This window comes from Lutra lutra, chromosome 7 (genome assembly GCF_902655055.1).
Source record: "Lutra lutra chromosome 7, mLutLut1.2, whole genome shotgun sequence".
NCBI classification, from domain to species: domain Eukaryota; kingdom Metazoa; phylum Chordata; class Mammalia; order Carnivora; family Mustelidae; genus Lutra; species Lutra lutra.
In genome coordinates this window covers 46645424-46657913 of record NC_062284.1, presented here as the reverse complement: position 1 = coordinate 46657913, position 12490 = coordinate 46645424, and the positions used below count along the sequence as shown (strand labels likewise).

Genomic DNA, 12490 nt, shown 5'->3' with positions numbered 1-12490 from the left:
AATCCTTTGTCCTTATGTGAAAACCCAACAAAACCCAAAGCAGCTCTGAAGCCCCTGGCACGGCCCCAATCCCTACCCGCCCTCAGGACCCCTCTGGACTCCATGGGTCACCACTTGACACCCACCCGTCAGGACTAATCCTGTCAAGGGGGATGCTGAGGCCTGGAAGGGTCCTTGCCCAGAGCCATGAGAGGCAGGGAGCCGCTCTTTCCCCCAGACCAGACTTCACTGTTTGGAGAAAGTGGGATGACGCAGAATGATGGGGAAATGGTAGACAAGGGTGTAGAATGAGTTCACTTCTCATGGGAAACCAGCTTGGACCCTGTGACCTTCCTGCATCCTTTCCTGCCCCAACTGTGAGTTCACCTCCCTCAGAGCTCAACTGGGGCTCCCGTCCCACCCTCTGGAACTTCACCACATTCCCTTTGATCCCCAACAGCCCGCCTCGCATCCCCAGCCCAGAGTTTGCTCAGGAGCTTTGAACACGAGGTGAGGGCTGGGTGGGGAGGGTGCGGGGCCGAAGCGATGGTCTCCCTGGCAGGTCCATGGTGCCTTTGCCGGCTGCCTTTGAAAGCTCTTCCAAAGAGGTAATTCCTTTGTGCACAGACATGATTTATGAGGCTTTCTAGGCAAATTGTGGAGATAAATGGTCTTTGGGGCTGGGAAGCTTCAAAGGCAGTGATGCGGGCAGATCAGAAGGAGCCAGACAGCCAGGAGCTGAGCCTCATTAAAAGCCTGTGGAGGAGGTGGATGGAGGGGAAGGTTTTAAGCAGAGCTCTGGACCACCCTAGGATCCACTTGGGGACAGCAGCCAGCTTACCTCTCAACCCGGGCCTCTCTGACCCCATCACTGAAATGTATGAGCCAAAAGTGCCAGGGTCACTGAGGTACATTTATCCTGAAGAGGGGTACAGCCTAGGGCTGAGGGGCGGGACAGCGCATGTGTTCTGTGGGCTCTGGAAGAGAAGGGACTGGTGGTGCTGGGAGCCTATGGATTCCGCACTAGCCTCTCTGCTCAGCATGGCCTAGAGACCTCACGTGGGTCCTGAGTCTCACCCTGTTCTCCCTCTTGCTTGTCGGTGACCTGGACAGCTCCTTGCCATCTCTGAGTCTCAAGATCCTCTTCTGTACGAGGAGAGCACAGGTGTCAATGAACCCCTGTGTTCCAGCTCTGCCGTGCATCATGCCTGATAACTCTGCAGTTCAAGGCATTCATGTTGAATGTCCCCATTCAAGAAATGGGCCAGAGATCTCTCTGGCTGTGAGGTCATGAGCTAGTCACCTAGCCACACCTAACCTTGCTTCCTCCCTCTGTAAAATGGGGATAATTATAGCTACCCTGAGGAGTTGTGGCTCGAATTGAACAAATTAGCTACTACAAAGTACCCAATGCCTAGTTTTCTTTTTCATCACGCAGAATATCGTGGCATTCTATATCCAGAGCCATCCCTGCAAAGTTGATAAATTTGACTTTTATACCTTCCCACCTCCTCTCTCCAAAGCAGACACACACACACACACAAACACACCCCTTCCTAATCTGGCTCCCAGGTCTGCTAACTGGCCATCAGATGTTAATAGATAACTGGGATATTGATGGCTCATATGACCTTATGTTGTAACTGACACACACACCCCTTACACAAACATGCATGATGTGCATTTCACTAGGGCATCCCTGCCCACCCTGAGGAGTGGAGCCCTCGTGGTGGAATGTGGGCAGACTCAGCAATATCTTGAAGTCAGGGCCCAGCACAGGCCTCCAGATGCGTCTTTCCACAGCGAGACACAGGGCCCTGATAGAACAGAGTTACTGCATCTCTCTACTCCCTCCTGATATTTTGATGGCTTGATGACATCTGGTTAAAGTGGACTTAGGTGCCTGGAACTGTGGTCGAGGCCATGGTGATGGAGATGAGGAAGGTGGGGAGCTGAAGGGGCCGCCTTTGTTTGCAGCTTTTTAACGTACCTGCTGGCTTCGTTCCCTCCTCCTGCCCTGCTACCTCAAGGCCCTCCTGAGTCCCCAGGCCCCTGCCCTGACAGTGGGGCACCGTCCCCAATTGTAGCTGCCCCTGCACAGCTTGCCCAGCATCTGCTAGTCACTCCATGTTCCAATGGGTCCTTGTTTCCCATCTGTTTGTCTGTTTCTCCAACCAACTGTGGGCTTCTCAGCGTCTGGAACATAGTAGGCAGTCAATAATTGTTTGACAAGGGATAAATGGACCCCAAAAGCTAACATGGTAGGATGCAAAGAGCCCTAGATCAACATGGCCAACTGGTTTCCAGTCTAGCTCTTCATGGTATTAGCTGTGTGGCCACAGGCAAGACACTCAGCCTCTCTGGCCCAGAGTTTTCTGACTTGTAAAATGTGTTTAGAGATCACCTCTAAAGCCTAGCAGTAAGAAAGGCAGGCTCAGACTCAACTCTGCCTTTTGTCATCGGGGGTAATTTTGTCCCCAAGGGGACATTTGTCAAGATCTGGAGAAATTTTTGGTTGCCACAGTTGTGGAGGAGGGTTTGCTGCGGGCATCCAAGGGGTGGGAGCCAGGGTGCTGCTTAACATCCTGTCCAGGACAGCCCCCACAACAAAGAATTTTCTGGCTCGAAATAAGTGCCAAAATTGATAAGCCTCAGTTTAAGTTTAGTTATTTAAACTCTCTGAACCTCAGTTTTGTCAGTTGGAAAATGGGGTAATAATCCCACCTTACATGGTTTGCCTCAGATCTTTGGAACAAGGCAAGGGATGAATAGGTGGCACGGGGCCAGAAGAGGAACCAGTGTGAATAACCCAGGCGAGGATGCCCCTGACCATCGGGAGCATGCGGGGGTGGGGGGGCGGGGGGGGGGGGGTTGGCAGGGTTTTCCTGCGCATGCGTGGTTCTCCCTCCGCTCCCGCACCTTGGGAAACCAGCGGGAGCCTATGCTCAGCATCCCAGCATCCCAGGAAGCTACTGTGAGTCCCGCCTCTCTTCAGAGGCCTATGGGAGATATAGATAATGTGGTTAAATAACAGAGTAAGTAACAACTGTAATAAATAGATCACTAAGAGCTAATGATACATCATTATAATCCTGTGCTGTCAGCATCTTCTGGCTTAGGGACTGTGTCAGGAGATTTGGGTTTTAATCTATGGCACCTTGGTCTATTAATATTTAATTCCAACAGTCTTAAGTGGTGGAAAGATAGGGAGCTGAACGATGGCTCAGCTCAGAGGCTGGGTTACCCACGTTGAATTTTTCTTTTCTACCCAAGGACAAACACACCTCTCACCCCTGCCCCTTCTGCCTGCTTCTCAAATGGGGACATTTAGCAACAGAGCATAGGATCACATATTATCAAGGTTGGAAGGGACCTCAGAACTTACCTACTGGTGTCTTAAATGAGAACACCACTGGCATTGGGGGGCATAGCTCTTCATCGTGCAGGACAGCCCCTGATCGTTCTGGAGGACCTAATTCCTCCCTCCCCCCACTTCCAGATGCTCTTTTGGGGAGGGGGACCTACTCTAAGCAAAAACCACTGGTCCAGATCTGTCATTTTACAGATGAGAAGACAGGCCCAGAGAGGGGAGGGGGCTGCCCGAGACTGCGCAGCGCTGACTCTGACTCAGCCTCAACACACCCACAGAATTGTGGCTCGGGCCTGAAAAGAGTGGTGGCGCTCAGCCTCTGAGAATTTGTCCATGCTTTTATTAGGGCAAGTCAGTTGACAAATGGCCTCCCTCACTGGGAAGTCACTTTATTTATCAGCTGGAATGGTTTCAGGCTGCTGCGGTCCATCTCTGCCTCTGGTCCCGCTGCTTTGTAAACTCAGGAGCAATTCCTTGATGTGTCAGCTCCCCCTCCATCTTCTGGGGTTGGGTGGGGGCATGGGGGCCCCTCCTGGGAGGTGCTTTGACTCTTGCTGAAGGGGAGTGGGGAGGCCTTGGCCCAGGCTCTAGCACAGGCCGGGGCAGCTCAGGGCCAGTGGACCCCAGGTTCATTTCTGAATACTTGACCTTCACTTCAGTGGCCAATTCTCCTCCATGCTGAGTCTCCAGATTCCCGTCTGTGGAATGGAAAGAACCATGTACCTCTCCCATCCCACCTCAGGCCCAACATCTCCCGCCCTTCTCTGGGAGGACCAGTGAGAATGCAGGTCACCAGAAGGATGGTAGTTTGATGGTAGTTCTTGCCAGCTGCACTTTTTAAAAGGACCTATGCTTGGGCCCCCTCCACCCTGGAATAATTAAATCAGAATGTCCAGGGGTGAAGGCCAGGCATGATTTCTTTTTTTTAAACCTCCCAAGTTGATGCTAATGTGCAGCCAGGCCACGAACAACCGCCTGAGGAAGTGAGTCCTCAAAAGCAGCCGAGAGGGGGCGCCTGGGTGACTCAGTGGGTTAAGCCGCTGCCTTCAGCTCAGGTCGTGATCTCGGGGTTCTGGAATCGAACCCCGCATCGAGCTCTCTGCTCAGCGGGGAGCCTGCTTCCTCCTCTCTCTCTGCCTGCCTCTCTGCCTACTTGTGCTTTCTGTCTGTCAAATAAATAAATAAAATCTTAAAAAAAAAACTAAAAAAAAAAAAAGCAGCCGAGAGAAGGCTCTTTGGTTGTTGGAAAAGCACTGGCCAGGCACCCTTGTGAGAGAGTTGATGATTCTTCCTGTGCCCAGCTCTGGGCCAGACGCTGGGGGAGACTGTGTGCATGTGGGGGACAGGGCAGCTAGGAACAAGGGCATAGCCCAGATCCCCCTGCTCTTCCCGCTGCAACCCACAGAATCTCTGAGACTAACGGAAGAGACTGGACACAAGGAACCTAAACCTGGCTTAGAGAGTGCTGATGACAGAAAGCAGTGGTCAGCCAAGTTATTGTTCCTAACAGAGAGAGTCAGTGAAGGCATGAAAGCATCATTTCGCCTTTAACAAATGATCTTCAGGGACTCAAAAAGATATCATACCCCAGTGTTCATGACAGCATTATTCACAACAGCCAAAAAGCAGAAACAGCCCAAGCGTCCATCGACAGAGAAACGGATAAGCAAAATGAGGCATATTTAGATAATAAAATAATACCATTGAGCTTTAAAAAAGAAGGAGCTTCTGACACAGGCTACAATACGGATGAACCTTGGAACATTATGCTACTTGAAATAAGCCACTCACAGAAGACTGATATATGGTTCTCCTTATATAAAATATCCAGACTAGGGGCACCTGAGTGGCTCAGTGGGTTAAGCCTCTGCCTTCGGCTCAGGTCATGATCTCGGGGTCCTGGGATCGAGTCCTACATCAGGCTCTCTGCTCAGCAGGGAGCCTGCTTCCCCCTCCCCCTCTGCCTGCCTCTCTGCCTTCTTGTGATCTCTCTCTCTCTGTCAAATAAATAAATCTTTAAAAATATATATATCCAGACTAGGTGGAGTCATAGAGACAGAAAGGAGATAGGGGGCTACCAGAGGCTGGAGGGGGGAAGGAACAGGGAGCTGTGACTAAATGGGTGTAGTTTCTGTTTGGGGAGGAGGGGATGGAAAAGTCTGAGAAATAGTGATGACAGTTGCATAACACCTTGAACGTAATTAATGCCACTGAACCATATGCTTAGAAATGATTAAAATGGCACAAGGTGTGTTATATATATTTTATACAAGAGAAAAAGTTCTAAATAAATCATCTTGAGAGAATAAAATTTGGAGAATGAGGGCCAGCCATGGCAAACCTGGGACCTATGACCACCATTCACACGTACACCAATCCTCGAATAAAAGTACGTGTGAAAAATGAGCCTCTGCTTTCTCATCTCTTTGTGAATGTTCCAAGGTGGCTTTTGATGCCCAGGCTGGCTGCTAGTGTCCCATGTCCCCTCTTCCATCAACACCATATGGTACTCAGCAGGACAGCCGTGGTTAGGAGCACAAATCCCCAGTCATTCCCCAGCTGTGTGACTTTGGACAAGTGCATCACCTCTCTGGGCCTCTGTTTCGATCTACAAAATGGAGATTGTAATATCATGCCTTGCAAATGGGCTGTTGTAGGAATTAAATGAGCTGGGAACACATTAGTCCCCAGATCCTGAAAGTCTGGCGGGGGGAAAAGGGGTGAGTTGGCTAGCGTGGAGGAACAGAGCAAGCCAGGCCACACACGGCTGCCCAAAGAAGATATATCGACTTGAAACATCAGCCAAAGCAAAAAATAATGAAAAAGGAACATCTATGACAGACAAAAAGTGGGTGAGGGGGTGACATTCCAAGGCCAGATTGGAAAGTTTGTGAGTATCTGCAAAAGAATGTGAAGTCCTGTTGTAATTTTAATGACCAGAGTTTTTATTCACCTTCACCAGGAAAGATAATTGACTCGCTGCAGCTCTGCCTCATTTCTCTGTCATTGCTGGGGAATGAGGTGTTTTTAAGTGGATTTTCTAGATAACTGAAGCTTATCCCTGTGAACCCTAACATTTCTTTTCATTTAATCACTCTGAGGGGAAATTTATATGGAACAGATTACACACTTCCCTGGTTCCTTAATCAGAATATTCTAAACTGAATGTAACCTTTTCCTGTCAACTTGGATTTGCGGGTCTATTTGCCCCTGTATTAATGGCTCCGTTAATATAGCAAATGCTTTGCTTTTTTTAGTCCAGACATGTTTTCTGTTTGTTTCCATGGTTTCCACTGTGACATGAAGCTCTTTCTGTTGTATTTTTAGGAGCTCCATAAAACCTACACACAGACACAGATTTACACACGTGTGTATACATGCACACTCACACTGGAAACCCAGACTGTCAGGCTTCGGGGAATTGTGTTTATCTGTGCTTCTCTGGCGCCCGGAAATGTCCTTATTGCTGCATTTCACTGCGTGTCATATACGCCACTCCAGCGTCTTGCTCCCACTCGACCGTACGTTCCAAGAGGGCAGGTCACTTTCTGGCTGTAGTTGGTATTTGGCCAAAGTGTGTTGAACAGACAAGTAGAAAAATGAAAGCCCCCGAGCGTTAGTGCATCAGTTAGTGTACGTGAATGGCTTTGAGTGCCTTCTTGAATGACCTTTAGGTACCTCAGACTCAGTGACCATAATTCACATCATTCTCTTCCCCCAATGTCCTGGCTCTTCCCCTTGTGTTTCCCAGAGTTAGGGTCAGTGGCACCGATATCCACCCAGCAGCCCAAACCTAAGCTGGGCTGACATCCTTCCTTCCTCCTCTTCCTTCCCCCAGGACCCCGTCGGTCACCAAGTCCCTGCTGCTTATACCTCATAAATACAGCTGGAACCTGTCCCCTTCCCTCCATCCCCAGTGCTACTCCCTTAGTCAAGGTGAAGACCACCACCAGCTCTTTGCTACTACACCAGCGGATCCCCCTGACCCCACTGTTGCGCCATCTGTCCTGCTCACAGGTCTATTCTCATCCACCCAGTCTTTCTACGGCCACACCTAATCCTGTCGGCCCCTGCTGGGAACACATCTAGAGCTTCCCCGATGCAGGAAGTCAGCATCCCTGGACACAGCTCACAAAGCCCTGGGACCTTGGACCCTGCCCAGGAAGCTGCGGCACCTACACCTTGCTCTCCCTTCAAGTCCCGCCTATGCCTTGCTCTCCCTTCGAGACACACAGACCTTTTTAAATTTTCTCCCATGTCTTGCTTTTTCCCAGCTCCAGGCTTTTACACATCAGTTCCTTTGCTTAGGAATATATAGAGAGAGACTAGATCATTTGCCATGTTCACCCTTCCTTCCGGTCTCTTCTTTAAGGACTTGTTTTCTAACTCCCCAGTCTGGACTCCAACCCATGGTATTGTCTGGGACAACCCCTCCCATAGCACATCTGCAGTGAATCTTCAGTGCTGCCTTAGCATCTCCATCCCCATGAGACTCTGCACCCTACAGTCTGGGGGTTTGGCTATGCCACAGAGAATGGAGGTCACCTCTGATAAGCAATGTATAGCCCTCGGATGCACCAAGGACAAATTGGCTTTGGACTCTAACAGTTAGTTTCCTTCAGAGTCAAAGTCTGAGGGCAGTAACTACGGCCCTAACAATGAAGGGAATCCCTGTTCTGGATCCTGGGGTTGTCCCCAGAGATGAAGAGAGAGGAAGTGGCTCGCTTACCTGGCGTCTGCACACTCGCGCTTTGCAGCTGTCCCCCTCTGCCCAAGGGCACCTCAGAGTTTCTGTCCTCAGAATCATCATTCAGAAAGTGTCCCATTTACCAGCAATGGAGATGGCGGAGCCAGACCTGAGCCCGCCCTTGACTCTCACCTTGGACCCTCACTTAACCTCTCAGACCCTTTATTTCCCCATCTGTAAAATGGAGAGTAATAAAACCTGACTTAGAGGGTTTTAATGTCACAAGTGAGCATTTAAAATGTGGTTGTCATTATCATTACAATGGAGTCACATCATCTATACATTAAATTTATGGGAATTCAACTATGTGTGCTTGGCAACAAAAAGAGATAGAGAAATGGTATAGTAGGCAATTCGGCTAGTCTTTCCACTTGCCAGTATATGTCCCAGAGAGTGGGTGAGGTGGGGGATGCCGGCTGCTGGGTACACCATCTCTCTCAGTCCCGTGAACCTCTTCCAGCATGGGTGGAGGTTGTAACTATAACTGGGCTTGATTTTTTTTTTTTTAAGATTTTATTTATTTATTTGACAGAGAGAGAGAGATCACAAGCAGGCAGGGAGGCAGGCAGAGAGAGGAGGAAGCAGGCTCTCCGCAGAGCAGAGAGCCCGATACGGGGCCCGATCCCAGGACGCTGGGATCATGACCTGAGCCGAAGGCAGAGGCTTTAACCCACTGAGCCACCCAGGTGCCCCTGGGCTTGATTTTTTAAATTGAGATATAATCGATGTATTAGTTTCAGGTGTATAATATATTGATTCCACATTTGTATATATTGTGAAATGATCACCAGAAGTCTAGTTAACATCTGTCACCATACGTAGTTATACATTTTTTTTCTTGTGATGAGAAACTTTAAGATCTTAGCAACTTTCATGTATTATTAATTATACAGCATTATTAACTAGAGTCAGGATGCTACACATTGCATCTCCATGGCTTATTGATTTTATCACTAGAACTTTGTACCTTCTGACCACCTTCACCCATTTCGCCCACTTCCTACACCCCACCTCTGTTAACCACCAGTCTGTTCTGTGCATCTACGAGTCTGGTTCTTGTTTGTTTCTTTGTTTTTAAGATTTCACATAAATGAGTCATCTGGTGTTTGTCTTTCTCCATCTGACTCATTTCACTTAGTGTAACGCTCTCAGGGTCCATCATGTTGTCACAAATGACAGGATTTCCTTCTTTGGTGGCTGAATAACATTCCATTGTGTGTGTATGTGTGTATGTATGTATATGTATGTATATGTATGTATACACACACACACACACACACAGAGTTGTTTATAACAGCTAAGACATGGAAGCAAACTAAGTGTCCATTGATGGATGAATGGATAAAGAAGATGTGGTTTTATATATATATGTATGTATGTATACATATACATACATATACATGTCTTGGCTATTGTAAATAATGCTGCAGTGAACATGGAGGTGCAGATATCTTTCGAATTAGTGTTTTCATTTCTTTTGGTTAAATACCCAGAGGTGGAATTACTAGATCATATGATAGTTCTATTTTTAGTTTTTTGAGGAGCCTCCATACTGTTTTCTATAGTGACCGTATTAATTTACATTCCCACCGACAGTGAATGAGCATTCCCTTCCCTCCACATCTTTGCCAACACTTGTCATTTCTTGTCTTTTAGTACTAGGCATTCTGACAGATGTGAGGGAAATCTCATTGTGGATTTGATTTGCATTTCCCTGATGATTAGTGATGTTAAGCACCCTTTCATGTACCTTTTGGCCATCTGTATGTTCTTTGTAAAAATGTCTGTTCAGACCCTCTGCCCATTTTTTAATCAGATTGCTTGGTTGTTTGCTACTGAGTTGTTTGAGTTCTTTATACATTTTGAATATTAACCCCTTGTCAGTTACGTGATTTGCAAATGTTTTCTCCCATTCGGTAGGCTGCCTCTTCATTTTTTTTTTTTTAAGATTTTATTTATTTATTTGACAGATAGAGATCACAGGTAGGCAGAGAGGCAAGCAGAGAGAGAGAGGGGAGGAAGCAGGCTCCCTGCCGCGCAGAGAGCCCAATGCGGGGCTCGATCCCAGGACCCGGGATCATGACCTGAGCCGAAGGCAGCGGCTTTAACCCACTGAGCCACCCAGGCGCCCCTGCCTCTTCATTTTGTTGACAGTTTCCTTTGCTATGCAGAAGCTTTCTAGTTTGATGTAGTCCTACTTACTTATTTTTGCTTTTGCTGCCTTTGCTTTTAGTGTCGAATCCAGAAAATCATCACAAGACCTATGTCAGGAGCTTCCCACCTCTGTTCTCTTCTAGGAGTTTTATGGTTTTGGGTCTTACACGTTGGTCTTAACTCCATTTTGAGTTAATGTTTGTGTATGATATAAGATAATGGTCACGTTTCATTCTTTTGTGGGTGGCTATCCAGTTTTCCTGACACCAATTATGGAAGAGACTGTCCTTTCCCCACTGTATATTTTGGCTCTTTTCTCATTAATTAATTGACCATGTATGCATGGGTTTATTTTTTTTTATTTTTTTTTTTAAAGATTTTATTTATTTATTTCACAGAGAGAGATCACAAGTAGGCAGAGAGGCAGGCAGAGAGAGAGAGAGAGAGAGGAGGAAGCAGGTTCTCCGCTGAGCAGAGAGCCCGATGCGGGACTCGATCCCAGGACCCTGAGATCATGACCTGAGCCGAAGGCAGCGGCTTAACCCACTGAGCCACCCAGGCGCCCCTATGCATGGGTTTATTTCAGGGCTCTCTGTTCTGTCCTGTTTTTCATGTGTCTGTTTACTGCCAATACCATATTGTTTTGATTACTGTAGCTTTGTAATACAGTTTGAAATCAGGAAGCCTGATACCTCCATCTTCTTTCTTATGTCTCAAGATTGCTTTTGGCTACAGGAGGTGATTTTGCCTTACTCAGTGTAGTACCAGGTAGAAAATTCAGGGTGAGATTTAATCTGGTAGCTCAGTTTGTGTATGTGGATATTTAGGGCACAGATGAAGAAGGAATAAAGCAAGATAGGGTAATTGGGGATCTGGGCCCAGGCAGGTTCCATCTACTAAAGGATGATAGTTAGGCTCCGTGATATTGTCTACTTGACCTTGATCAGTGAGTGGCAGGTACATGCAGGGGAGTTTGTGGGTTTATGGAGTGATTCCTCCATCAATGCCTTAGTCCGCAAAGATCCCATGTACTCACTGGCCTCACTAGAACCTTATGCTCTTGTACCTGCCCAACCCTCGAGTGCCCCTGTCTCTTTGTTCATACTGAGCCTGCCCACTGACACCTTCTCCAATCCCACTCACCTGCCTCCTTCCTCTCTGAGTGTCTAAACCCTAAAATCACTGGAGCACAAAGGTCAACGGCTCATCTCCTCATCTTCAGGTGGTAAGATGTCTAGCCATTCCAGTTTGCCCAAGGCTGAGGGATTTCCCAGAATGTGGGATTTTAGCTCAAACCGGGACAGTTGGTCACTCTGATAGGCAGAAAGTGAAGTCTCTTCAGAAAGTCTTGCCTGGTTTCCTTAGCTGGGAGCGATCTTTCCACTGAACTTCTCCTAGAACATTATTTGTGTATGTCCGTGTCCATGCTTGAATTCCACATCCACCATACTCCAGGACTCAAGCGGCTGAGGCTGTGGTTTGAGGACATCTTGTCATCGTGTGTCCTGTCTGCTCCAGATGAGGGTCAGAGTGGGAGGTGGGTGTGGGAGGTAGGTGACCTACCTGGGGCTCTGCCACTGAGGCCCTTTTCACAGCTGTGGAAATTTCTGCAAAGCTGGTTCAGATAGTGCTCTCTGAAACATTTAATTACATATAAAGATCTTGAAGGCTCTCGGTCCCCTCCCAGGGAAACATTACTTTTTCCTGCTACTTCTGAAGTTGGCTACTTGGAAAGTAAAGAAATTGAACTGAATGAAGATGAAGCAACCTGGGGAGGGGTGGGGAGGCATTACTGAAAGGGAGAAGCAGCAGAGAGAGATGGGAAGGATGACAGGGAGATAGAGCCAGCCAGGGGAGGTGCAGGGATGTAGAAGACAGGTTCACCGAGACTGAAGGGCAGGAGGTGAGAAAAGTAATGAGTTTCAGGAAGAGAGGGAAAGAGGTGGGAAAGAGAGAGAGAGATGGGAGCTAGGCTGTGTTGGGGAGTCACCAAGAAGTTGGAGGGTTGGCGGTGGTGAGTGAGGTCACAGAAAAGAGGGCTGGCAAACTAGGAGAGAAACAGCTTGGCTGAGAGAAAGAGCTAACCAAGGAGAACTTAGCAAAGCTGAGGGAGGTAAACAGTTCATGGTTCCAGAATTTCACAGGGGAGGGGCTTCAGGGAAGCACTGGTTGGAAGGGGATGGCTCTGACCAGGAGATGCCTTGAAGAACAGAGTCGCTCAGCAAAGAGCCGGTGGAGGT

At 48.0% G+C, this 12490-nt stretch overlaps 1 protein-coding gene across 1 annotated transcript in view; it reads left to right on the top strand.

Annotated features, from left to right (window-relative positions):
* The window catches only part of MEGF11 (multiple EGF like domains 11), a 353918-nt gene that overhangs the window by 255155 nt on the left and 86273 nt on the right, over positions 1–12490 (top strand). The window lies entirely within an intron of this gene.